The 27356-nt window shown below is 37.7% G+C and overlaps 1 protein-coding gene and 1 pseudogene across 2 annotated transcripts in view; one reads left to right on the forward strand and one right to left on the reverse strand.

Moving 5' to 3' along the window:
* FRMPD4 (FERM and PDZ domain containing 4) overlaps nt 1-27356 on the forward strand; it is a 587189-nt gene that overhangs the window by 29793 nt on the left and 530040 nt on the right. The gene's annotated exons all lie outside the window — the stretch shown is intronic.
* On the reverse strand, nt 1122-2260 carry LOC103589411 (annotated as a pseudogene).

A 27356-nucleotide genomic window follows, 5' to 3' on the forward strand; every position in this document is an offset into this window, starting at 1 on the left:
TGAATGAATAAATACACCCAGAGAATGGAGGGCAAGGAATGAGCAGGTAATGAGAGGTGTCGATAGAGATTTTTAGTATTTATGTCTTGTTTTCCAGCTTTTACTGCAAGCAGTGATCTGTCTGGATTTATTTTGCCTCCTCTCAATTTCTAGTTCCTAGTACACTTTAGTTTACACTCATTAAATGCTCTGGGTTAGTGATTCTCAAAATGTGGTCCCTGGACCCATTTTATCAGCATCATCTGTTAGAGATGTACCTTCCCAAGCTCCACCCCAGACTCACTGAATCAGAAACTTAGTGTTTTCAGAAGTTTTCCATGTGATTCTGATGAGTCCTCAAGTTTAGAAACCACTGTGCTTCACCAGGGGTTCTTAAACTTAGCTTCACATTGAAACCATCTGGGGAGTTTTAAGAAACAAAGATGCCTATATCTCACCTGGTGATGTGCTGGCAATATTTACTGACTCCCTGGAAAATAAAGAGCCCAGACTTAGAGTATTTGCCCGTTTCCATGGTGTAAATAGTCTGCCATTGCCAATTTTAAACCACTAATATTGATGTCCCTGAATGCAGAGCTGGGAAGATACATGGACTGTCAACTCTTGTAAGCTGGTAGGAGCCAAGCCAGCTTCAGCTCATATTGGTTCCAGCCTCAGAGATCCATATTAATTGGTCCATGTTGTGACTTGGACATTGGGATGTTTTAGAAACGCCCCAGGTGATTCCAATGTGGAGTAAAGGTGAAATAAATGTAGTAAATATAATTCCTCTCAACCAGCCATGGACAAAATACTTCCTACTCTTGATTTAATCCCCTCTCTACTTTGGCAATGACAAAGTATGTTATGTAGGGAAGTCACTGATTTAAAAAAAAAAAAAAAAGTCATGTAAGAATTTTATGGGTGGTGTTATAAAACAAAGGTCAAGGGTCCAGATCACTGTCCAGTCCAGCCACCAAAAAAACAATTTTATGGGGGCTGTATTTCACCAAATTTTATTTTCAAAAAATATTAATATAAATGTAAGACTAAATGTGATGTTAAAAATCTATATAATTAAAATCAAATCTAGTATATGTTCAATAACAAATTTTTATTTTTAATAAACAAGAAAATATAGAAAACACAAACAGTTCAACTACTGAGTTTGTCTTAGAAATTTCACTTCTATGTAATCAACTAATACTATACAATATTTATGAATATATAGACAACACTCCCACCTGTACGTTATCTTTGGTCCATTTGTGCTATGTCATCTGCAAGCAAAATCCAAAATGTTAATATTTGAATATTAAGTATTTAGATCTTCTTGTGTTCGTTTTTTTTAATTGGAACAATTACCACTAAATGGCTAAAAGGAATAGGAATAATGCTAGAAACACAAACTTGCAATACAGTGCAGTTTCAGACAACCTTAGCTATTAGTTTTCTTCTTTTAGACAGGAATCCACATTCCACGTGGACGTTTTTCCTGATCTGTTTTTGGAGATCCTGAAGATGTCTCTTCTGCAACAGCTTTAGCTGATTTCTGTATTGGCTTCGCTACAGAATTATTAGAGCTAAAAGCTATGCTTCTTTTCGGGGAAGATTTCACATTGCAAGTTTTAGTCCCATCTTCTGTTACCTTTTCCCACAGCTTGACCTTTGCACCATTATTTGGTACAGCTTTTCTACGGCTTGTTTCTTTGGCTGCAGGAACATCGCTGAGACCAGCTGGCAAGTCAAGATTGGTTGTTCCTAAAGCTTTCGCTGCATTGGCTTTTGCTATTTCTAACAGCTCCTTTCGATCTTTTTCACTTAAGCGAAAAGGGGTTCTGCTCCGAGACCTGGTCCTGGATCTCTTCCTCCGCCTGCGGTGTTCCTCCTGGTACACCTTGCGACCAGAGCAGTAGTGGTGTCGCTCCCGTGCGATCGCGGAGGCCCTTCTGTAATACGACCCTCCCGGAGAGTGCAACCTGGTACGGGATCGGGGTCGCGATCGGGATCTGTAGGGCAAAGGAGACCGGTAATACCGCCTGGACGGCTCACAGCGCCGCTCTTGGTGCCGGCGGCTGCGGGATCGCGACCGGTTCTGCGAGTAAGATGGCAAGGAGCACCTGTACTTCTGCTCATGGTGCCTTCTGGAACGAGACCTTGATCTCCTTCTCTGGGGCCGGTTCCGACTGCTGGACCATGACCGCCTCCGGGGATCGGACCGTGAGCTTCTGGAATTGGAGCTGCTCCCGAAGTGCAACGAAGGCTGGCCTGACTGCGACATCGAAAGAGGATTGCTCTGCGAAGAGCTTGGACACGTATCCTTCACGTAGTTGGATATCTCAACTACCTTTTCTTGAGAAAGGACACTTTGCCACCAATGCCTCCCTCAGAACGGAGAGAAAGTCCAACAGAAGGCTTCCTCGAAAAGCTGAAGACAAAGAGGCGCGACCCACACTTACTCGCTCTGAAGCAGGAAGCTCACAACCCCAGCTTCCGCTGTCGCAGTGGTAACTGAGCGGCACTTCCGTTGAAGCACAGAAAGGACCAGAAGTCAGAGGTCTGCGCATGTGCAGAAGCGTTGGCCTCAATCAAATGTTTAGATAATAAAATGTGTTTGAGAAAATTTTTCTCTTCGTTACAAGTTTATTTCAAGACAGTGGTTAATGTTAAGTACGTTTTAAAATTGATTTCAAATATTCTAAACATTTGATTAATGTGTTGTTTAAACTTTAAGCAAAATAGCAGTGTTTTGTATTCTGAACATTAGAATAAACTACAATTGGAATATATAATTTCGCTCAAAGGCAAAGAAAATATAAAGAAATGTGGCATTTTGAAAAAAAATCTAGTATTAATGAAAAAGGTAAACTAGTAGGTGATTTTTCTCTTACGTGGTTTGCATAGTCATGTCTGGTAAATGCACTTTCTCAGATCCTTGGGAAGAAAAATGGCTTAATAAGAGCGACAGATATAAAATTAATTAAAATAAAAATGAATCGTTTATTCTAGTGTGACATTTGGTTATCTGATGAATAAAAATAAAAAGCCATTATGAGTGGGTTGTTTTTCATATACTTAGATGAGATCATCACTTAATGAAAAGATGCTATTAATTAGTGTCCATTAAATAGAAATAAATTGGAAAACTTTACCTGCTGGATTATAGGTGTTAGTGATTAGATAGATTTTAAACCAATTACTCATTCTAAAATATGGACAAGGGAAAGTTGATGTGGTTTTTATGAAACAAGGTTGACCAAGAGTGGATGATCACTGAATCAGGGCAGTGGTCACATTGGAGATTTATTAAATTATTCTCTCTACCTTTAGGTATGTTTGAAATTTTCCATAAATTAAAAAAAAAATTATAGTTTTATTGTTTATACCTGGTGTGCTAGGCAGAGTGAAAATATAGAAAAATGCAAGAGACAGTTCTAGCTCTCAACATTCAAGGAAAAAATAGACATGTTCTAACTCACTTATCTGGCAGTTATATTCATAAATTTTTCAGATGAATAAAGTTTGCTGCTTATATGTGTCCAAACTTTGAAAAGTAATTTCAGTAGAATTTTTTCCAAGGTGTTACCCCCTGCTCCATGTTTTAAAATTTGGTGTAATGAACATATTTTAACCTTTTTCTGATAACTCAGGTTCATTTTCACTTTAGACATAAATCTGATCAGTGCTATCTGTGGTGATTGCCTTAAAGATTGTTCATTCGATCAACATTTACTGAGCTTACGGAGTGCTGACAATGGGCCAGGTATACTAGTGAACAAAGGAGATAATACTGACCCTCATACTACTTATGTTCTACTGGCTCTTGAGAAGTTTAGGGTGGCTTAGGCAAGAAGAGACACCAAAAAAAATTTTTTTTGGCTCTCCTGTCTTTTTTTTGAAGTTCATTTCATTTATCTGCTTTCTGTTTCTGTGTCATCACTTCTGTTACCTCTTGGTTTACCTACTGCTACAGTCTGGATGTTTGTGTCCTCTCAAAATTTGTATGTCAAAACTTAAACACCCAGTGTGATGGTGTGAGTCTGATGTGAGCTGGGGCCTTTGGGAAGTGATGAGGTCATGACGGCAGAGCCTGTGGGAACTTGTGTGCCCTTCCACCATGCGAGAATGCAGCAAGATGTCATCTTTAAAGCAGAGAGCAAGCCCTCACCAGACACCAAATCGGCTGGTGCCTTGATCTCAGACTTCCCATCCTCCAGTATTGTGAGAAATTTCTGTTGTTTATAAATTAATCAGTATAAGGTATTTTGCTATAGCAGCCTGAATGGATTAAGATGCCTACTGTAAGTGATTTTTTAAAAAAAAAATTAATTTAGATGTTCTTCTCCAGCATTGAGGTCATTTCTATTCTAGTCTGCATGATAGGATCACTAAGTTAGTCATAAGTGTATGACGGTACTTCAAAAAATATGTGGAAAAATAGAATTGAAAGATAATATGAATCTTTCCGTGAACTTTTTGAAGTACCTTCGTATATAAAATAAGACACAGTAGTCTTTGCATGAAGTCTTGAGTTGCTGGTTGGGTGGCTCTTGCTTTGTTATCCCTCACCCCCATTACTTTTGTGTTTCTGTGGTTCTAGATAGCTGAGGTCTCTAGATGCATGGTTCATTCATTTGGTATTTAACAAATAGTTATTAAGCACCTACTCTGTGCCAACTAGTATTCTAGGAGTTGTGGATACAGGGTATAAATATGGTGTATGCTCTGAGAGCTGGGAAAAGGTGTAGGAGTTTGTAATACTGTGTGCTAGACGGAGAAGCATTTGCAAGGGCACCTCATGCAGGCTGGGGATTGGGGGTGGAGCTCAAGGACAGCTTGTGGAATCCTGAAGGGGATGGAGATGCATTTTAATTGTGGAATAAAATTTGACATGCCTCTGAGACGTGCAAGTGGATATATCTTGAAGATAGTTGGCATTTCCATTATCTGTTGTTGCATAACAAACCACCCTAAAACTTAATGGCTTAGAATACCAACAATTTATTATGTCTCACAATGCAGTGTGTTCTCCGGACAGTTCTAGGTTTGCTTTTGCTTGAGTTCACTCATCTGACTGCATTCATTCAGGATGTGGCTAGGCTGTTAGGTCCAAGAGAAGTTTACAAGCTTATATGGCAGTGGCTCCCAGCTGCTGGTTCTTCTCCACACTGTCTTTGATCCTTCAGGACCATAGATTGACTTCCTTCCTTACATGGGTCCTCTGGGCAGCATGCTGAGGTGGTGGAGCTTAATGCCCAACTTTGGAAGATATATAGTGTCATTTCAGCCACATTCTTTTGACCAAACAATTCATGTGATCAACCCAAGTCTGAGGGATGTGGAAATAGACTCACCCTCTTAATGCGAGGAGCAATAAAAGCACCTTGGAAAGTGTCTTTGCACACAAAATGGGAAGAATTCATGGCCATATTTTGTTATCTCCCACAGTTGCATAGATACATCTGAATCTCTAGAGAGCAATTTGGATGATGGAGATTTGGAAATTACAGTGCATAGATTAGAATGGCCTGCAAATCCAGGCTGCACATCAGGATATGGTAAATAAGGGAGATTTTTCCATATGATCTACATGGAAGAATGGCAATTAATCATGCAAGAAAGAGATGCCCGCAAATGTTGGGCACTCAGCTTCATGGAGAAATAAGACTGACAACACTAAGGAGTGAAGAATCCAACCTTACTTCCTGAAGTGATTCCATAGAAACTAGGTCAAGTCAGCTTTCATCCCTGGTTCTAACCACAAATTCCAGTGCCCCACACAGGGATTTCTGATGTTCAATAAAGAAATTTGTAGTAAAATTAAAACTTAATGAATTTCCAAATAGCCTCTGTTGTGTTCTAGTTTGTATGCTGTCTTGCTTACCTAGCCTTTTTCAAAAGTGATATGTTTGTTTCTTTCCCAGAATTCTTTCAGACATGAACTGGGTTCAAAGCCCGCATTTGCCATGAACTGTCATGGACAAGATGGACTTCAGCCTGCCAGTCATCTGTTGATATTGGATATGAGAGAAATGAGGGAATTCTCTTGAGGCAATTGTAGCAGAGCCTTGAACAAGATAATATTGCTTACAGAGCATGAAGAGTTTACTGTTTCTTAGTGTTCTTAACCCTATAATGCTGTACCGACCAATACAGTAGCCACTAGCCATGTGTACATATTTATATTTAATTTAAAATGTATTGATGTACATAAAATTAAAAATGCAGTTCCTCAACTGAACTAGTCATATTTCAAGTGTTTAATAGCTACTCATGACCAGTGGCTGCCATCGTGGACAGTGCGAATGTCGAACATTTCAATAAATGTGGAAAGTTCTATCAGACAACACTGCTTTCACTTTTCCTGTTCAATTAAGAATAAAACTGGTAATGCCAGTTTTAGATCCCCATGTTGAGGAGTGAATTAATAGTAGTAAAGGGTAATTTCCTCTGTGATCTAAAATACCCATCACAATGCATCACAGATCAATTAAAACAAATTTTAGAAGGAGACTGGGGATAGGGAATACGATTATGTTTGAGACCATTTGTCTGTAAGTAAGATGTAGTTAACATATTGATAGAATTAAAGGAGATAGCACCAAGCTGGAATGAAGGACCCAACTAACAAAATAAAATCTAACAAAGAAAAATGTAAATGTTTATATGGTTGGTTTAAACCAGGGGTTGATAAACTTTTTCTGTTAAGATCCAGATAGTAAATATTTTTGACTTTGCAGGCTGTACAGTTTCTGTTGTAACTACTCAACGCTGTCACTGTAGTGTGAAAACAGCCATAGACTATGTAAAAAAATGGATGTGACTGCATTCCAATAAAACTTTATTTACAAAAAAAAAAAAAAGGTGGTGGGCTCGATTTGGTTCACTGGCTGTAGTTTGCCGATCTCTTAAAATGGTCATTTATTCAAGTTCAAAAATGAGGTGGCTTGGCCTAATGACTATTCACCTGACAATATCCTCTAAGTCTTTAGTTGGCTAGTAGCTTGGCTTGAGTTAGTTGCTTAAGTTAATGCCATTTAGTCTGCTTTAATAGACACGTTCCATCCAAAGTCAAGGAAGGAAGAATTTAATTGTAGTTCACATTGGGGGTTTGCATTCAATCTGGATATTGGCAAACTAGATACTGCCTGGGATGTTCATAAACTGGAAACTGAATAAAAGGGGAATGGAAGGAACTGGGGTCTAACTCAATAATAAAGAATTGTTGCAGGATGTGAATATAGCTGTCTTCAAGTATTTGAAGGTCTGTCATGTGGCAAGTGATGTGATTTATCTTAATAATTCTAAAGATTAGAGATAGAACTTATAGGTAAAAATTTATAGAAGAAGTAATTTAAAAAACAATATAGTTGTTTCAAAATGGTCTACCATATAAAGTAGTGAGTTTTCCACAATGGAAGGTTTTTAGAAAAAGGATGGATAATCATCTATGAGCTGGTTGAAGAATTTGTTCCAGAATTGGGTGAGAGGTTGGAAAGATAACCATCTAAGTTGTTACACTATGAGATTAGAATTAGTTTTCATGCAGAGTAATCTCAACCCAAAGTAGCTTAAAGAAAGAGAATCTGTGGGCTTGCACAACTGAAAGGTCTCAGGATAGGTCTAATTTGACATATGGCTGGATCCAGAGGTCTTACCAAAGTCTTTCAGCAGGACTGACTATAATTTGTGGGCCCTGGTGCAAAATGAAAATGTGGGGTCATTTGTTCAAAAATTAAGAATTTTCAGATGATGCCAGCGTAGTATTAAACCAAGTGTGGGTCCTCCAAGGTGCAGGGCCGTGTGAAACTACACAGGTTGCATGCTCGTAAAGCAGCCCTGTCTTCATGTTCCAATCTCTATCTCTGCCTCTCGGCTCTATTTTTCTCTAAGTTGATTCATTTTCAGGCAGCCTTTTCTTCACTGGAAGCTTAAGGATTATATTTTTATAGCTGTTAAAGAGTGTTTTTCTCCCCTGGTGACACCAGCAAATGATACCAGATCATTTCTGGTAGACTTTTCTCATCTCTGTACCCAAACACATGGTGGCACTCCCTTTGGCCAGGTTAGGGTGAATTGTCTACCCCTGGAGCTGAGAATAGAGTCAGCTCTACTCAAACCATAAAGACTAAGCAAGGAGGGGATAGTTCCAAAATAAAAAACAGGGTGGAGTTACTTGAAGAATGGATGCAGATGATTTCAATAATAAATGTCTACGCTGTTTAGTAATCACCAATTATTAGCGATATGGAAGAAGTGACTCAAAGTAAGAGAAAGTCTTAATCCAGAGACCTTGTCAATCAATATACAGATTATTTTTACCCTAAAGGGGTCTATAAATTTAATTCTGTTTTTTAAGGAGTAAGATCAAGCTTTTTCCTGCGTCATGTATATTCAGTATAACATTTGTATTCTTAGCATGAGCTGCTTAAAAACCATTAAAATTCTGAGATCCAACACGTATTGCCCTGCCTGGAAATTATTTTAATGCAATTAGAAATGTTGCCTGAAACCTAGATATATTTCTTAGGCCCACCTTGTATCCAAAACTTTGTTCAGTTTCATAGGGGAAAAATACAATATATATATATAATTGTTAGTCATCACTTTTTTTTTTTGATCAGTTCTACTCCTAAACCAGCATGCTGTTTAATAAGCTCTGCCCAAAAGTTGACTTTTTTTTGGTGAAATCATGAGAAAAATGCCTGGAAAGGCAAAGAGAACCAGTTAGCACCAGGACCGTAAAAAATATGTAATGGATTCATCACCTACGCAAATCAGTTCAGCCAAGATTTTCATTCGAATCCAGTGAGATCTGACCTTGTTCTTCCTGTCAAATTCGACGCTTTTGGGAAACTGAATAAACTAAAAATTTTATTTCAGCCAATTTGTAAGGGAAGGGAGAGGACAACTGATTACCATCAACACTTGCCATGGTTCCACGCTGCTCATGGAGATCGCTGTCCTAAAGTCTGTCATACTGAGGCAAGTTAAACACAAGGTCTCTGGAGCCAGACTTCTGGGATTTCAAGTCTGGTCCTGCCACTCACGAGCTGTGTTTCCTTGGGCTAGTTTACCTCTCTGAGCCTTCGTTCTTCTCTGTAAAATGTCACTGCTGCTATCTATGCATAAGTTAGCACCATGAAGGCAATAGAAAGCGTTTGCCTCCCTAGGTCCACCACAACTGCCAGGAGTCACAGGGTACGTTTTTCTGGGCCATTCAACCGGGACACTAGAATAAAATAAAAAATGAGATGGAGATTAGAAAATGAGATGAGGATGCCTTGACTTGCTCTTCACATAAACAAGTTATCCATTAGTAATATGCTTGGCTAAGCATACATTGGCGTCCATATTTACTGGTTGACTTCACCCCAAATCTGCCCTTAGCCAGCATGGCTCATCCTCCACAAATCCACAAAGCACACATTTACATTCATTGAAAGTCCAAGATGATAGTCTTCGCGCCTCCTTTTTCCCATCTCAAACAAAGGTCCTCTCGAGAATAAAGAAATCCACAAGTTTTTGGAAAAGAGCTATTTCAAGGAAGAATCTTTATTTTCTGATCTTTCACCCAAAGATTGAAATATGGTCTAATAATTATACCAAAGAATTTTATATCTGAATTTTGTCAGTTTATAGGTTTATGCTTAGCTTTGGTTGGTATTGAAGATTTTAAGTATAATAAGGGCTTGAATCTCTGACCCTCTCCTCGCAACCCTCCATGTCTTCCAAGGACATAGCTTTAACGTTTCTTTTCACTGGTAGGCACTCATAGTCCATGGCTTTTTAAGACATACACACCAGTGTAGTGTTCTTCCGAATATAAATAGAAGTATTGAAAATACTCTTAAAACTTTCTAAATTGACTTCCTTGAACCAAGTTAGAAATTAAGGTTGGGCTGAGGTGCCTGTCTTTGGCTCATTAAGTCTTGCAGTGTTTTCTCTGAAATGGCAGGTCTCCTGGGATAAATCAAAGAAATGTTTTCTTTAAGTTCCCTGAAAATCAGAAGGGCACAATTTTCTGATAATTTTTAATTATTCTCTACTAGGACTGCACATTAAAAGTGGAACATATCACTTGGGTAGGTAGAGAAATAAATGAAAGAAAAAATATATATATTTATGATTGTATTGACTAGCAAAGTAGTCTGCAACACAGTTGGATTTTTTAAAAGCCCTAAGCTACTTTTCCATCTTTGCTAATGGAAATACACTGATTTAAAATATACCACAGATTTAGAGAATAGAAATAAAAATCCTGAACACCAAACAAATGCATGTTTGGAGGAAGCCTTTAGAAATATCTGCCTGCCTAGGTAGGCAGAGATTGCACTCAGCTGCCTGTGAGCCCCCAGACATACGGCATTGCATGGTAGACAGCCATTGAGTTTGATTTCCAAGTTCAAATCATTGTCTCTGGTGGCCATTCACTCATACACATGCTGAGAGGAATAAATGCCCCCATTGCATGCTCAGCCTTGAAACAAACTGCAATAGAAGCTGTCACCCAGAGCTATTAAAAATTACAATAAGATTTCTTCCAATGCATTATTCTCCATGAGCCAAAGTGCACGAGGATCGTACATTTCTTCTAGTAAGTGCTCATGTACAAACTAAGGTCCTCTTTATATAGGAATATTTCATGCTCAGACATAGGTGAGGCAGCTAAATTCCTCAGCTCCTATTTAAAAGAATTCATTCAAGTCTTAAGATGAATGGTGTGCATGTTCACCATGGAAGTCATTATTGAGCACAGGTGAGCAGATGCCTCACCTGCAAAGATTTTATAGGCCCCACCCCACACCCACTGAATCAGAATTCTGGGGATGGTGTTCTAGCATGGGTACAAAGATAACACCCCACAAATGAATATCATTAAGACTTACTGGAGCAAGATGAAACCTGGAACCTTACCTACCACCATTAGACCTAATGCTGGGGCTGACTCTTCCAAAGGTCTCTCCAAACCCGTCATCACCCATCCTCCCCACTCCTATCTTTCTTTTCCTATTGGCTTACTCACTCCCACAATTCCTGGAATAGAAAACACCTCAAAGGGACAAACTGTTCACTGAATCATTTTAAAAACGTCATCACAAATGTAAGCCGTTTTGGCATCATGTAAGTATCAAAGGAAAAAATGGAATGCTAATAGTGGTGATAGTTTAAAGAACTCAGTTTATTCCCAGAGGTCCCATTCATCAAATATCACTACACCTTTATTGCATATTCACAAGAAATCATTACGTTTTGGTAGTTTTTGAATTCCATTACCCGAGGTCATAAAATTTTCTCTAATAAGAAATCACGGCTGTCAAGTCCAGTCGGATTAAAGAGAATGACAGATGATCTGCAGTCTTGGAGATGATGTTTTTGGCTGCTCATTATTTCACCTATGAAAGATGATTAAGTGATTATAAAAGGAAATCCATAGGTGCAGTTACAGGACCCCACATCGTAAATAATTTTGAAGGTGGGTAGTCTGCGTTTTTCATGTCTATTATTGTTTACATGCAGTTCCTTGAATTGTCCCCACCTCAAGACATTTCAACTCTACTTCAGGTAAAATGCCTTTAAAAAATTTCACCTGCCATATGCAACACCATGACCATAAAATTCATAAGTCACATCCTTCCCTGCTAATAAGCTAGAATGCCTCCCTATCATGGAGCGCATAGCACACTTATCAAAGAAGCAATGATAGCTAATTTTTCCTTTCTTACTTTCATATTCATAGTACATGAGAGTGGCCAGGATCTTTATTTTGGAAATGGCTCCATATAATTACTTAATTGGTTTTTTAAATGAAATCTCCCATAATGCTCGTTGGTGCTAATTCTATTGTACTTATTATATGTCATGTAATAATGCAATAGTATCCCAAAGAGAGGGCTTAAATAATTTTTTATGATGACAACATCAATATATTTGGATGCCTTGCCTATTCAAGATTGGCAACAGTGACTTCCTACCAATGAAATATTAACTAAAGCTGAAGCTCAAATACATCTTTGCATGTGGCATGGTGATAAAAAGAGAATTTCATTAAAAGAAAATAAATGATAATTCTTCCATTCATACAGTGAGAATTGGGTTGTGAATTCTGAAAGGAAATAAGACTATGTTATGATTGTCTTTTTGTGTGGCTGTCCCCTCTCCACTTGCACCATTGCACAGTATCTTTTTTCTCTAACTTTTCAAAGAAGAGTATATCCACAAATGTGTCATATCTTCATATTTTCCCTATAACATTTTCTTTATTTCCCAGTGAAGACCATGAACTTTGGGGGTTATAGAGAGCTAAACTGAGGAGTATTTGGAAAACCTGAATTTATCTTAACTGTATATGAAATTTGGCATAAATTTCTCTCTTCCTATTGTTGAAAGAAAATATAGTGGAAAAGATGGCAATTAATTAAGTCAATGTGATTTTTGGAGAGACTGTTTTAGAAGATACTGACCACCTGATGATAAACAAGAAGTATACCCAGGTCCTTATGCCTTGAATGTTCTAGCTCATCTGCCCCCATTCCTATGGGTATTTCTCAGCAGGATTCCAGTGTCACCTTGTTTTTGATGGTGCCTTCCCCAACTCTTCCCTACTTTCATGTGTATTCCAATAGACCTTCATAAATGTTTTATGTTATCAACCATACTGCATTCTATATAAGCTGTTTCCAAAACCATGTTTCCTACATGAGTATGAATGTCTTTCCAGCAGAACTAAATTAAATTTATTTTTGTACTTACAGTGACTTTACAACAGACTGCCTGGAGAAGAGGCAGTGGTCAGTAGTGTTTGTTGAATGGCTGCCCAAATTTAAGAATAAAAATTGGTTTTTAGAACTACAAAAATCCTTGAAAATATTCACCTGATAAAATACTTGGGCAGTATTTTTTAAAATGCAGGTCCTGGTTTGCTAGTGACTTATGAAGTCAATTTGAGTGAGTTGCAACCAGCATTTTATAGTGAAATAGAATAGAAAAAAAAATAGAAAATATCAGAATCTATCACGCATAATAAAGATATTGTCTAAGTATTGCTTTGTGTAAGAAAGTGTTGTTTGTTGAAACTCTTATTTCTATTTATATATGTATCTGGGAACAATTCAAAAAGTTCATGGAAAAATTGAATTAAAAGATAGTATGGGGCCGGCCTGTGGCTCACTTGGGAGAGTACGGTGCTGATAACACCAAGGCCATGGGTTCGGATCCTATATAGGGATGGCTGGTTCACTCCCTGGCTGAGCATGGTGCTGACAACACCAAGCCAAGGGTTAAGATCCCCTTACTGGTCATCTTTTTAAAAAAAAGATAGTATGAATCCTTCCATGAACTTTTTGAACACCCTTTATATGTAACTACACAAATATACATGTGTGTATATTGGGCTGTTTCTGTGTTTGTGCATATGTGTGTGTGTGTGTACTGGGTTGAAATTTAAAATTTGTTAATTTTTTGTGAGTCACAGTCAAAGAATGATGCTGTTCTAGATTACAGAGACCCAAGCACATTGAGAGTGCAGATGGGAAAATGCCTCAAACATACAGTGGTTATTGGTATCCCATATTGCAGATACTCAAAACCAGCATTCTGGCATATTGAGGAGTACCAATCAGTTGTGAGAAAAGGCTAGAGTTATGTTTATGTATTGAGTCTGTATCATTCAAGCCATAGTATCACATAGCAGTGTGACATAGCACTTAGGAGCATGGATCTAGAGTGAGCTGACCTAGACTGGAATCCCAGCCTCACAACACACCAACACCATGGGTTTTGGCAAGTTAATAAACCTGAGTCTCGTTTCCTTGTTTCTAAAAGTGGCACATATCTACCAGTTCTCTATAATGGTTAAATGAGATGATCTGGATCAGTGAATAGTGTGGCACCTAGCATTATCATGCAGTGCATGTCAGTTGTTATTATTCATCTCTATCCACTTACTAGCTGGGTCTCCTTGGATGGCATATGAGGGTACTTCAAAAAGTTTGTGGAAAAATGGAATTGGAAGATAATACACATCTTTCCATGAACTTCTTGAAGACCCCTCATATTTTCCATCTCTGCACTGCAGCTTCTTCACCCATAAAATGGAGAGGGTAATAGCACCTACCTCATAGCACTGTTTAAAGACGATTAAAGGAATTAGCAGAGGGCCGAGCCCGTGGCGCACTCGGGAGAGTGAAGCGCTGGGAGCACAGCAGCGCTCCCGCCGCGGGTTCGGATCCTATATAGGGATGACCGGTGCACTCACAGCACTCACTGGCTGAGCGCGGTGCAGCTGGTCTCAAAAAGGACAAAAAAAAAAAAAAAAGAAAAAAAGAATTAGCAGAAGTGTTTAAGGTTGTACCTGGCACACAGTCAGCACTATATAAGTCATAGCTGTTGTTGTTATTGTATATGTTTGGCTCTAAAGAACATTTTGTCATTATCTTGTAAGAATTTCACGGATTATGGTCTATTTTCAAAGACCTTTACAAGGAATATGGCATTGAACAAACACTTCAACTGAGCACAGGATGGCAAGCATTTTGATTTAATACCTAGCTTCAAAATATAACTGAGTACATAAAACACAATTTATTTCAATGAAATCTTTGCTGGACATTCACCAAATAAAAACACTGCCATCTCTTTTTGTCCAGCTTATGTTTTGCTAGATGTTTCTTTGCTGGTGTGTAGATGTATCTTAACTAGCAACAGTAACAGTATGATGAACAATTAACACTGGGGGGTGGTACCTCAAAGTCTAGCATTCCAGAAAGTAGTTTTTTTACACACGATTTTATATAGAATCTAGCATTTTGACCTTTGTTCTTCTTTAGTTAAAATGAAATGATTAAGCAGAAGAAAAGAAATAATAAAAATTAGAGCAGATACCTGTGAAATTGAAAACAGGAAATCAATAAAGAAAGTTTAAAATAACCCAAATGCTGGTTCTTTGAAAAGATCAATAAAATTGATTAGCCTATAGCCATGCTAAGAAAAAAAGACAGAAATTACTAATAGAAATGAAAGAGGTGATCCCATGGATATTAAGAAGATAATAAAGGAACATTATAAACGAACTCTATGCTCATAAATTTGATAACCTAGATGAAATGGACCAATTCCTTCAAAGACACAATCTGCCAAAACTCACACAAGAAGAAGTAGATAATCTGAATAGGTTTACCTATATTAAAAGCATTGAACGAATAATTAATAACCTGCCAAAACAGAAAGTGCCATGCCCAGATGGGTTCACTGGTGAATTCTACCAAATATTTAAGGAAGAAATTATACCAATTTTCTACAATCTCTTCCAGAATACAGAAGCAGAGGGAATATTTCTTAACTCATTCTAGAAAAGAAAACTACATACCAACATCTCTCATGAACATAGATGCAAAAATCCTCAACAAAATATTAGCAGATCAAGTTCAATGATGTATAAAAAGAATTATACACCATGACCAAGTGGGATTTACTCCAGGTATGCAGGACTGGTTCAACTTTTGAAAATCAATTAATATAACCTGTCATATCATAACAGAGCAGAAAAATCACATGATCACTTGCAAAATCTAAACCCATTGATAAAAGTTCTCAGTAAACGAGGAATAGAAAGGAACTTTCTCAACTCAGTAAAGAATATCTATAGAAAACCTACAGCTAACATTATACCTAACGGTGAGAAACTCAAAGCTTTCTTGCTAAGATCAGGTACAATGCAAGGATGTCCCCTCTCACCACTGCTTTTCAATATTGTACTAGAATGTCCTACATAAGTCAATAAGACAAAAGAAGGAAATAAAAGGTATACAGATTCAGAAGGAAGAAATAAAACTGTCTTAGTTCACAGATGACATGATAATCTATGTGGAATATCCAAAAGAACTGACAAAAAAATTTCAGGAACTAATAAGTGATTATAGCAATGTTGCAGGATACTAGATTAATATAGAAAAGTCAAGCTTTCCTATATGCCAGCAATGAATAAGTGAGGTTTAAAATTAAAAACACAATGCCATTTACATTAGCACTGAAGGAAAGAAGAAATACTTAGGTAAAAATCTAACAAAATATGTACAAGATCTATATGGGAGAAAGAACAAAACTCTGATGAGAGAAAACAAAGAACTAAATAAATGGAGAGGTAGTCTGTGTTCATGGATAGGAAGATTCAATATTGTCAAGATGCCAGTTCTTCCCAATTTGATCTATAGATTCAATGCAATCCCGATCAAAATCCCAGTAAATTATTTTGTGGATATCAACATTCTGAGTCTAAAGTTTTTATGGAGAGGCAAAAGACCCAGAATGGCCAACACAAGAACAAAGCTGGAGGACTGACACTACCCAACCTCTAGACTTACTATAAAGCTAAAGTAATCAAGACACTGTGGTATTGGCAAAAAAAAAATAGACAAATAAGAGATCAATGGAACAACAAAATAGAGAGCCCAGAGATAGACACATGTAAATATAGTCAACTAATCTTTGACAAAGTAGCAAAGGCAATACTGTGGAGCAAAGATAGTCTTTTCAACAAACGGTGCTTGAACAACTGGATATGCAATGCAAAAAACAAACAAAAAAGAATTTAGACACAGTCTTTACACCCTTCATAAGAAATAACTCAAAATGGAATATATACTGAAATGTAAATGAAAAACTATAAAACTCCTAAAAGATAATAATAGAGAAAACCTAGTGACCTTCGGTGTGGTAAAAACTTTTTAGATACAACACCAAAGGCACAATGTCTGAAAGAAAACTATGATAAGCTGCAATTTATTAAAATTAAAAACTTTTCTCCTGCAAAAACACCATCAGAAGAATGAGAGGACAAGCCACAGACTGAGAAAACATATTTGCAAAAGATATATCAGGGACTGTTGTCCAAAATATACAAAGAACTCTTAGAATTCAACAGGAAGAAAACCACCCAATTAAAAAATGAGCCAAAGACCTTAACAGGCACCTCACCAAAGAAGACAGATGGTAAATAAGCATATGAAAAGATGCTTTGAGTCATGTGCCATCAGGGAAATGCAAATTAAAACAACAAAGAGATTCCACTACACATTTATTAGAGTGGTCAAAATCCAGAACATTGACACCACCAAATGTTGATAAGGATGTGGAACAACAGGAACTTTCATTCATTGCTGATGGGAATGCAAAATGGTACAGCTACTTTGGCAATTTCTTACAAAAACACACCTTGCACACCTTGGTATTTACCCAAAGGAACTGAAAAAATATGTCCACACAAAAACCTGCACAACAAATGTTTATAGCAATTTTGTTTATAATTGCCAAAACTTGGAAGCAATCAAACTGTCCTTCAGTAGGTGAATGCATTACATCTACACAATGTAGTATTATTCAGAACTAAAAAGAGATAAGCTATGAAGCCATGAATTGACATGGAGGAATCTTAGCTACATATTAGTAAATGTAAGAAGCTAATTTGAAAAGGTTTTCATACTTTATGATCTCAACTATATGACATTCTGGAAAAGGCAAAACTATTGAGTCAGAGGTGGCTGGTTAGCTCAGTTGGTTAGAGTGTTGTGCTGATAAGACCAAGGTTCATGGTTCAATCCCTATACTGGGCAGACGCCAAAAAAAAAAAAAAAAAATCTATTGGGACAGTAAAAGGATCAGTGGTTGCAGCCAGGGGTTGTGGTGAGGGAGGGAGACAGGGATGAATAGATGGGTCCCAGAGGATTTTTAAGGCAGTGAAACTACTCTGTGTGATACTGCAATGGTGAATACATTTTATACATTTGTCCAAACCTATAGGAAGTACACCACCAAGAGTGAATCCTAATGTAAACTATGGAGTTTGGGTGATAATGACATGTCAATGTAGGTTCATCAATTGTAACAAATCACTCTGTTATGGGAGTTTGATATGGGGAGGTTGTGTGTATGGGGGGTGGGGCAGGAAATACGAGAGTACTTCAAAAAGTTTGTGGAAGAATATAATTAAAAGAGAATATGAATGTTTCCTTAACCTTTTTTTTTTTTTTTTTTTTTTTTGGTGGCTGGCAGGTAAGGGGATCTGAACACTCGATCTTGGTGTTACAACACCACTCATGAACTGTTTGAAGTATCCTCCTATATGGGAAATCTCTGTACCCTCTGCTCAATTTTGCTGTGAACCTAAAACCTCCCTAAAAAAAAAAAGTCCAATAAAATTAATTAAACTAAACCAGATGAACTATTTTCTAGAGAGTTTTCCCCTCAAGCATTAGCTTGCTTGGGGGTTGGTTTTTGGTTTGAATTTGCTGCACCTTTTCTCTGCCAATTGAAGCAACTGTATCACATTTTGAAACATAACTAAGATTTTTGGCCACATTCGTCAAACTGAGACTCAGAGCCCTGTGGTGGCACTGCTGTGACTGGCCTTCATGCCACTGGATACCATATGACATGGCCATTCCTGATGATTTAATGAACTCATTTTTGTTATTACCGTAGTGGTATTATGAGATGTGGTGTTTTTTTAGTTACCAATAGGTGTTTTGCAACTTTGCCCGGAGCAAGCTGTAGAACGGCAGCTGATAACTCCATGGTACGTGTGAAGATGGCAGCCACGTTGGCATTGGAGTGAGGTCTGATGCGCGGTGGTAGGAGGGGTTTTGTGTGCTTTGTGTGATCACTTCTCCTTTACCTTGCTAGTCAAGCATGACAGAAGGATTAGCCTCCTCGCCATCTGCTTCCCTAACTCTAAAGATGACAGCTTGGGTACATCTGTAGTCAGTATTTCCAAGTTTAACTAAGTGTGTACCAAATGTTGAAGAACACTGATTTCCAAATGACAATGTCCATCAGAATCACCAGGAGGGCTTGTTATCATCAGATTGCTGGGCCCCACCTCCAGAGCCTCTGATTCATTAGGTCTGCAGTGCGGCCTGAGAGTTTGTATTTTTGAGAAGTTTGTACGTGGTGCTGCTGCTGCTGTTCCAGGAACTGCACTTTGAGAACCGCTGCTCTAGAAGGTCCACGTGCAACAGAGGAAGAACTTAGTGGAAGGTGTTTTACCACCACAGGGCTCTGAGTCTTAGTTTGAGGAATGTGCCCGGGAAGCATCATGTGCTTATCCAACTGTTTTTGTTTTTTCAATAGATAGATTGCTAAAAAAAAAAAGTTTTGTTGTGAAAAAAATATATATTGAGTGTTCCAAATAAAAAACTTAGAGTGTGCCACTTCCTTAATGCATTGGGAAAAACGGTATGAAATGATAGTAAAGAGCAGCAGGAGGTGGAAAGCATTGTCAAATAAGAAAAACGGAAACTTTTGCTGCCTGGTTACAAGTCAGTTCTTGTATTTTTACACCTATTTGTTCATCTCAGGAATTGTTAGATGATTTTCTAAACTGTGCTATCCGCCAGTTTTATATACATCATAAACTGCTAAAGTAGATCTGTTGACCTTGAAAACTGTCATTTGTGTAAAAAGTTCGATGGCTGTCTTGAATTGTTGGTAATTAACTCTTATTCTTCCTCCAAAATATTATAAAATATTCATTTAATTACAAAGATTTAGCTGCTAAATATTCAGTTAGTTAAACAGAAATATATGCCTTTCAGAGAACATAGGGCCCCAGGCTAGCGTGAAGTGGCAAGTGAAAGAGTAGTCACCAAAGGACTTACGCTCATTGGATAATTTCAAAATTGGCTATTTCTTTGGTAAAAATCTGACAAGTAAAGATAGGTGAGATCCATATCTTCTTCTCCATAACCTGACTAGTGGGCGATTTTCCAGTGTTACAATGAAAGCGAGTATCAGATCAAAGTTTGCATAAATAATTAGTGAGCTGGCAAAAAAAGAAAGAAAGAAAGATAAAAAAGAACAGACCTACTACCTATTCTTGTGAGGTCAGTGAATTACCTGTGCAGTACCTGCCTGAAGAGTTCTCTTTGAGAAAGACACGGTCTCAGGCGTCTAGCTGGACCAGGCACCAAGTGCTGGGTGGGGGTGAGGGATTGTGCACAAGACCAAACAGAATGCTAGAATTACTCTTGGGTGTTTGGCTGTTGGTTTTGCCCAATTCTTACTCTTTTCTCATGCAAGGGCAGTAGGTCTGTACCATCTTTCTAGCTACTATATTTCTGGAACACCGCTCATTTCATCAATGAAACATGATTTCTGACACTCCTTATGCTAATTAGCGAGCCCTCTGGTGCAGATTTAGATAACACATTTGAAGTGCTTGCCTTGGCTGCCTCTGAAGTGTGGATTCCTGATTAGGGGGCTTTAAGTATGATCTCATTATCTTTAGGATATGAGTGAAAATGAACTTTTGTGCCCATACACATATCACTGTTTTGTTCCAGTTATAAAAGAAGCTAGCAGAGGTGAAGTGTCAAGTCCTTCATTTTTACCACAGTGGGACTTAAACAATTTGGGGTGCTTCCCCATCATCAAGGGAATGTGTTACACACGTTGTGGGTAAAGGAGGAGGTTTGAGGGCTATTACTGTCTACTGAAGAAGTGTTAGAGAAAGTTTGGATGCCTTATATATGATTTAGGTTAATATTTAAGAAAATGTTAGAAAAATGATTATAGCACTTAGAATCTCTACAGAGAAAATCTAACAAGAGCAAAGGCTGAAAAAGCTGGGTGGATCTTTTTCAGAGGGAATACTGTTTCTTTTCACACTTCTCTATTCCTAGCATGACACTTGGGTAATGCTGGTAGCAAGCCCTGCATTTAATTATGGAAAACAATGCTAACATGAAGTTCTTAGTGCCAGCTTTCCCTTTTTCTCCAAGATCATTTAATTTGCCAAATAACTTGAGTGAAGGATTGAAGCTGAAAGGTTAATAGAAGCCATGCTGCCCTTGGCTTAATTCTGTCCTCTCTATGTCATTTGATGTTCAGCTCAAACTTTTAAATTCAAAGACATGGCACATATGTGTGTGTGTCTGTCAGTCTTACACCTTAAATACATTGTATAAATCTTCTGAGTTTTAAGTAACAAGCAGATGAGTCAAAATTGAAATGAATTTGGCAACTTATTTCACTGAATTTGAAATTTGTTTTGCATCCCCTACCACCCCAAGCTCTCAAATTTACTGACTGTCTGGAAGGGCACTAATGTGTAAATACCAATCCAAACAGTAGACTATTGGGACAATGGGACTGTTTTGGGGTCCCAAAGATCACCTACATGTTTGGTGATTTTCTAGAAGGACCCACAGGATTCAGCATATATAGTGGTACTTGTGGCTTTCTTTATTATACCTACACAGCAGGAATACACAGTTGGATCAGTAGGGGGAAAAGGCACAGGTCGAGTCTGGAGGAATCCATGTGCAGGCTTGGTGCTTTGTCCCTGAATGAGGCCACCCAGAGAGCTCTCTCCCCCAGCAGGCAAGACCATGCAACACATGTTCAGTTTTTCTGCCTAGAGAAGCCCATCTGAGATTCAGAGCCCAGAGTTGTTATTGGTGTCTAGTCACATAGTCACAACGACCAGCCACAATTACTGAAATTCCACACTCCCAGAAAGAAAGCAGGGATTAAGTGCCACAGCTGGGCAAAACAATCTTATAGTGTAGGGAACTTTTCAGAAGCTGAGTCCCCAGAAGCCAGCCAAGGGCCAACTGTGCCAGCTGACCTTTGTGAAGGTAACAGTTCACTTCTGCTAGGTTAACACTTTCCTGCGGAGATGTATACTTTTTTAGTGCTATTGTCATATCTTTCATATAATAACCTGTAAGTGCATGTTTGAATAATTATATTAGACCATTAGTACCTTGAGGCCGGAAGTCATAGGCTGTTTCTTGTTTCTCTGGCACCCAGAATGACAGGTAAACCTAAAGGGAAACCCAATGAATGTTTGTGGAATGTCTGAATGAATGGATCAGTGGGAAGTGGATTTTAGCCCTGTGTGTAAATTAAAAGTTGGATATTAGACTATAATTTAACTGTGGATATAATTTATAGATGATAAAATTCTCATTTTCTGACCCAGTTCTAGACTTTCCAGCTAACTACTAAGGACTTACTGTACTGTATAATTTCCAACTTCTGAGTCAGTTGCATACCAGTGAGCCTCCAAGGATAAGAATGGCCAAGGTGGTTAGGCAATGCTAACGGAGCCACCTCGTATCTCATTGACATTGGCAGAGCCCAACTTGCCCCAATCCCTACTGTTATTACCGCCATTGCATTCTCCTTTGGGTTTAGGATGGAGCGAATGAGTATCATGAGGAAAAGCTTATATTTAGAGCAGAATATTACAGTAATCACATCAGAGATGAAAAAGGAAATAAGAGAATTTGGCTGTTTACCACCCTGTCTGGGCCAGTCAAAGTGCAAGAGCCTGAATCAGGCTTAGTAGAGTCTAACCATCTAGTTAACCTCAGCATCCATCTTAGAAGCAATTGTATTAGTTAGTTTTCTGTTGCTTATAACCGCATACCTGAAACTGGATAATTTATAAAGAAATGAAATTTATTACTTACAGGTTTGGAGGCTGGGAAATCCAAAGCCGAGGGGGTGCATCTGCTGAGGGCCTTCTTCCTGGTGAGAAATTTCTATGAACAGGGTATCTCATGGCAAGAGGCTGAGCAAGAACATTTCCACATGCTTTCTTCCTCTCTTTATAAAGCCCCCAGTCTACTCCCTGATAATCCATTAAACCACTAACTCATTATTCCATGAATGGATTAATCCATTCAATAGGCCAGAGTCCTCATGATTCAATCACCCTTTAAAGGCTCCACCTTTCACATACCATATTGGTAATTAAGTACAACATGAGCTTTGGAGAGGACAAACATTCAGATCATAATAACCAATTAAGAGGTGATTGATCCTGTTGAGTACACCTGAAAGAGAAAACATTTGTTTTTTGCAAAAATAAGCTTTTTACTTATATCTATGGATAGATATTTGTATCTATCTATATATCTATAGATATATAGAGAAGTTTAAGATATGCACGTATCTATATAGATATCTATATAGGAGCATGGAGGTGCATGTGGCCAGGTCAGGATGGAGGGCAAATTGTTTATGAAACAGAGCCTCTAAACAGAAAATCAGCAGATATTTAAATGTGTGTTTTTCTTTCAGATTTTAAATTTAATTACCTAGAATAAGAATATGTAAGAAACACTCTTACCATTGAACTGGATTGAATCATTATGAACGTTAGGAGCCTCTTTAACCCTCTATGAACTGTCTTCACAGATGTGTAGGAAATGCTATTATCGAGCCACATCAGAAAATGGAATATTCTAGTTTTATCACATATTATGGTTTAATGAAAGTTAGCATGTTTGTCTTATATATATTATCTCTTTTCAAATGCATATATCTAATTATGTATTTTTTTAAATTAAAAATTACCACTGAGTTTTTTTCTGAATATGGGGAACATATCTGTACTGCTTTACCCTGATGAGCCTTGGGAAGCAGCAAAATGATCATGCATGGACTCTGGATGTCCAGGGGTGACCCCAGCATGAGCCAGGTCATGATGCTGAAACCTTCATGTCCTCAACCATGATATGGGTATACAGACCCAGTGAGACAGTGACTCACTTGCCAACTGTTAATTATTAAAACAATGTAAGAGATTACTGTGGTTGTTATAGCACTAGCACTTACATATGTGGAAGCCCACAGAAATATGCCTGCTCCTGGTCTTTTGCTTGGTTTCCACTGATTGCTTTCTGAAAAGAAACAGGAAATTTGGGTGAAGGCAGGAAAGAGAAGTGGGCATATAGCGTGACTGGAAGCTGAAATAAGGAGCCAACAAGTGTGAACTTGGATGCTGGTGCAAGTTCTAAGTTCTCTCAAAGACCTTGCTGTAATATCTGGCTATAAAGATGATTTTTCCTGTGTGTGTGTTGAGGGTGATTTTTGCACGTTGAAAAGATTATTTAAGGGAAATTTTGTAGACAAACTTGATATGAAATGTATTCAAGTTACACATTCAAAACCCTATTTTTTCCTTATTTTTAAAAAATTTCTAAATCTAGCAAAAATGTTCACTTGTATGATGACTTATTACAACATAATTAAGTGATCTTAAACATTTAAATGGTATTTCCATATTTCTTTTGAAATCCTTCAGTTGTCTGACAAATCCTTTCAAGTATTTAAATAATTTATGTAAAGCTAATGTTTTAAACTTATAGATGTGTTTTGTCCTCTTAAATGTTTCTGTCCCATTCACAAACTGTCTTTTAACTTATAAACCCAAAATCTAAACTGGTTACTCAAGTACACATTTTGAATTAGAATTCCAAGGCTAACCTATTAGATATTGTCTATGCCAAATTCTCTTAAAGATTATAAAGCACTTATAATAACAAATATACGCAGATTAATTCTAAACATAATAACATAAAACAAATATATTAATAATACCATCATTTCTATACTTAATTCTAAACTTTTCTGGAATTGAAGGACATCCAGTAAGGAAAAAAAATATCATTCTCATACCGTCGGATTGGAATTCCCATCCTGATTCACTCAGTTTTCAATTCAGGCAGAGGGACACAGGTCTGGTCTTTATTCCTGCTTATGACACTGATGAGACATAGCAGTTGCTGTTAATATCCTAATCATTTCTTGACTAGTGCTTCTCAATCTTTAATATGCACACGAGTCACCTGGGGGCTTGTTAAAATGAAGGTTTTGATTCAGTAGGTCTGGGTGGGACTGTGATTCTGTATTTCTCATAAGCTCCCGGGTGGTGCCTGTGCTGCTGGTGCGGTGACCACATTTGAGTAGTGAAGCCTCAGGTTCCAGTGGCATTTTACATAGTTCGTCGATCTACTCCTCCTCCACTGAGATATTTAACTTCCTTCACAGTTTGATGAGTTTTGCATTTCTTTGACTCTTTTAAGACATTCAAATTCATTTCCATTAGACTCTGCATACTTCTCCAGGGTTTGTGTCACTGTGGTCACACAATTAAAAGAACCCTTGGAGAATAAAATTATTCTGACATATTTAAAGGGAAGAAAATGATTGTTTTGAAATAAATGCATAGAAATATATCTCCAGAAAAAAAAATTAGACAGGATGGCAAATAAGTTTGAACTTATTAAAAAAAAAAAATGTTTGACAGGATGGGGGATAAGTTTCAACTTAAACTCTGTTGAATGAACGCAAGGTTTTATAAATGTAAGGTACAGCATTTTAAAAAGTCGGTTCTTGTATCTAAATGATTTTTATATTGTTTCTAGATACTTTGTACTGATTGAAGATATTATACAGGAGCAAGGTATTTTGTTCTTGTTTTTTAAAACATAATGACTGTGCCTCCTCTCCTTTCCCCACCAGTCCATATTGGCAGGAGATACAGCTTGCTGAATGACTTTTCCTGTCAAATATCTGAGAAGCAAGGGACCTTGTAGAGCATGTGAGCTTTTTAGTTAAACTAGCTAATGCCAGGCCCAAATTCTCACTAACATTCCTCCATTCAATAAAGTAGACAATTTAAATTTTAGGGAAAAGTGTGTATGTGTATGCATGGGTACGTGTGTGTGTGCATTTTTTCTTCTTTAAATGCCTTTGGTGTGGAGAGTCTGAGCAGGCAGGCAGTGAGCCTCTGCTTTCTTCAGTTCTGAGGCCCTTCAACAAAAGGACTGAATAGTACATCTCTGTTACCTGCCTGGCCCTGTAGGCTAAGTTTGCTACCTCACTAGCAATGGGTCTGCTGATACAGTGTTCATAGGAGTGTACCTGTGTACAACCTGCCAGTAATAGGTTTCTGCATTTGAATTTGCAGGTATTCTGACCAAGCAATTCCACTTCTAAAAATCTGTCAGGTGTACAATTTTGTTCAAGGATGTTCATTGTGCATCATTCACAATAGCAAGATACTAGAAACCACCTAAGTCTTCATCAGTATAGATCATTCATGCAGTTGGAATACTACACAGTCATTACAAATCTATATTATCATCACGGAAAAAAGCTACATGGTGTATTGTTAAAAGAATAAAGCAGACTACAAAGAAGTTGTTATAGTGGAATCCTGTTATTGCAAAAAAAGAAATAATGTGTGTGTTAAACTATAATTTTCAAAACAAGGTAAAATAATAACTCATACAGATATAAAATGAACACATGCTAAAGACTGTTATTTAACTTATTACTAGTGAAGGAACTGGTAAGAGGTGTTACAACAGTTCAAAGGAGGATCCAAAGAACAGACACATTTATGGATCAGAAATATTGAAATGAATTTGCAGATGTTTACAAAAGTGGCTTCTTGCACAGTGGATAAGGGAGTCATTTTTCCTCCACCTTATAGAATTTATTCCCTTGTCTATAGACAAGTATTATTTGTCAATGCTATCGGCTGTCTACAACTTACAGAGTTGTGAAATAGTTCTGCAGGCAGTGAAAGTCACAGAGCCCCTATACAGTCAGAAGAATCAGGTAACTTGAAAAGGTGTTTACAAGTTCAGAGCCATGCATAGTTTTCCCTTAAAGCACATATTTACCCTACATGAATGTATATATTAAAGCCTGAAATGAGAACAGAAAAATAAGTTGTTATCTATGGATGGTAAGATTTTGTGTGATTATTTTTGTCTATTTTTCTGTATTTTCACAGTATTTTTTAAAAAGCATGTAATATTTTTTATAATCAGGGGGAAAAAACCCTTCTCTGTATGGCAAAACAATTACAAATCACCTTCTCCTGTTTTTAGTAAACCTTTCAATGATAACAATAAAAACACAAAGGCTGTGCTGTGTATCTGCTGCCTGTGAGGTACTGTGATTAATGGGATGAGAGTTGAGGCCCTGAGAGTGTGGGGTGGTCTGCATTCCCCATGCTAACCTGCTATTTCTGGTAGGTCCTCCAATTTATTACTTTGTGTTCAGACCTAAAATATTCCTACTTGTTAGAGATGGCGTTGAAACCAAGGTTCATTAGCAGGTCAGAGGTGCTTTTAGCTTTAATGCTCAAGAAATAAAGTGCCAAGAAATTGCTGATGTTTTCTGTGCCTTTTAAAGTTGAATCAGGAAAAATCCTGTTTACTAATAAGCCACTCTGGATGGGAGGGGGAAGCAGGACAGTGGCTGCGCGTGGTGTGTCAGAGGGGAAGATGCTTCCCATAACTGTGTGATGACAGTTATTAATGACTTGGTGTTTCAGAGTTCATGCAACCCCCTCTGGTTAATGTGCTTATTTATAGAACTGATTTGAAACTTAAACAGAGCTGTTTCCCCAATTTTACAGTTGTTAAAGCGATAATAAACATGCTGATGGCTTATATTATTCCAAAAGTATTTGTCTAGGTATCACTTACTGCGCAGGGATTTGTTGTCTTTCTCTGCTCTGGTTTTTTTTTTTTTTTTTTTTTTTTTTTTTTTTTTTTTTTTTTTTTTTTTTT

Source organism: Galeopterus variegatus, unplaced genomic scaffold (genome assembly GCF_000696425.1).
Source record: "Galeopterus variegatus unplaced genomic scaffold, G_variegatus-3.0.2 Scaffold38, whole genome shotgun sequence".
In the NCBI taxonomy this organism is placed as follows: Eukaryota; Metazoa; Chordata; class Mammalia; order Dermoptera; family Cynocephalidae; genus Galeopterus; species Galeopterus variegatus.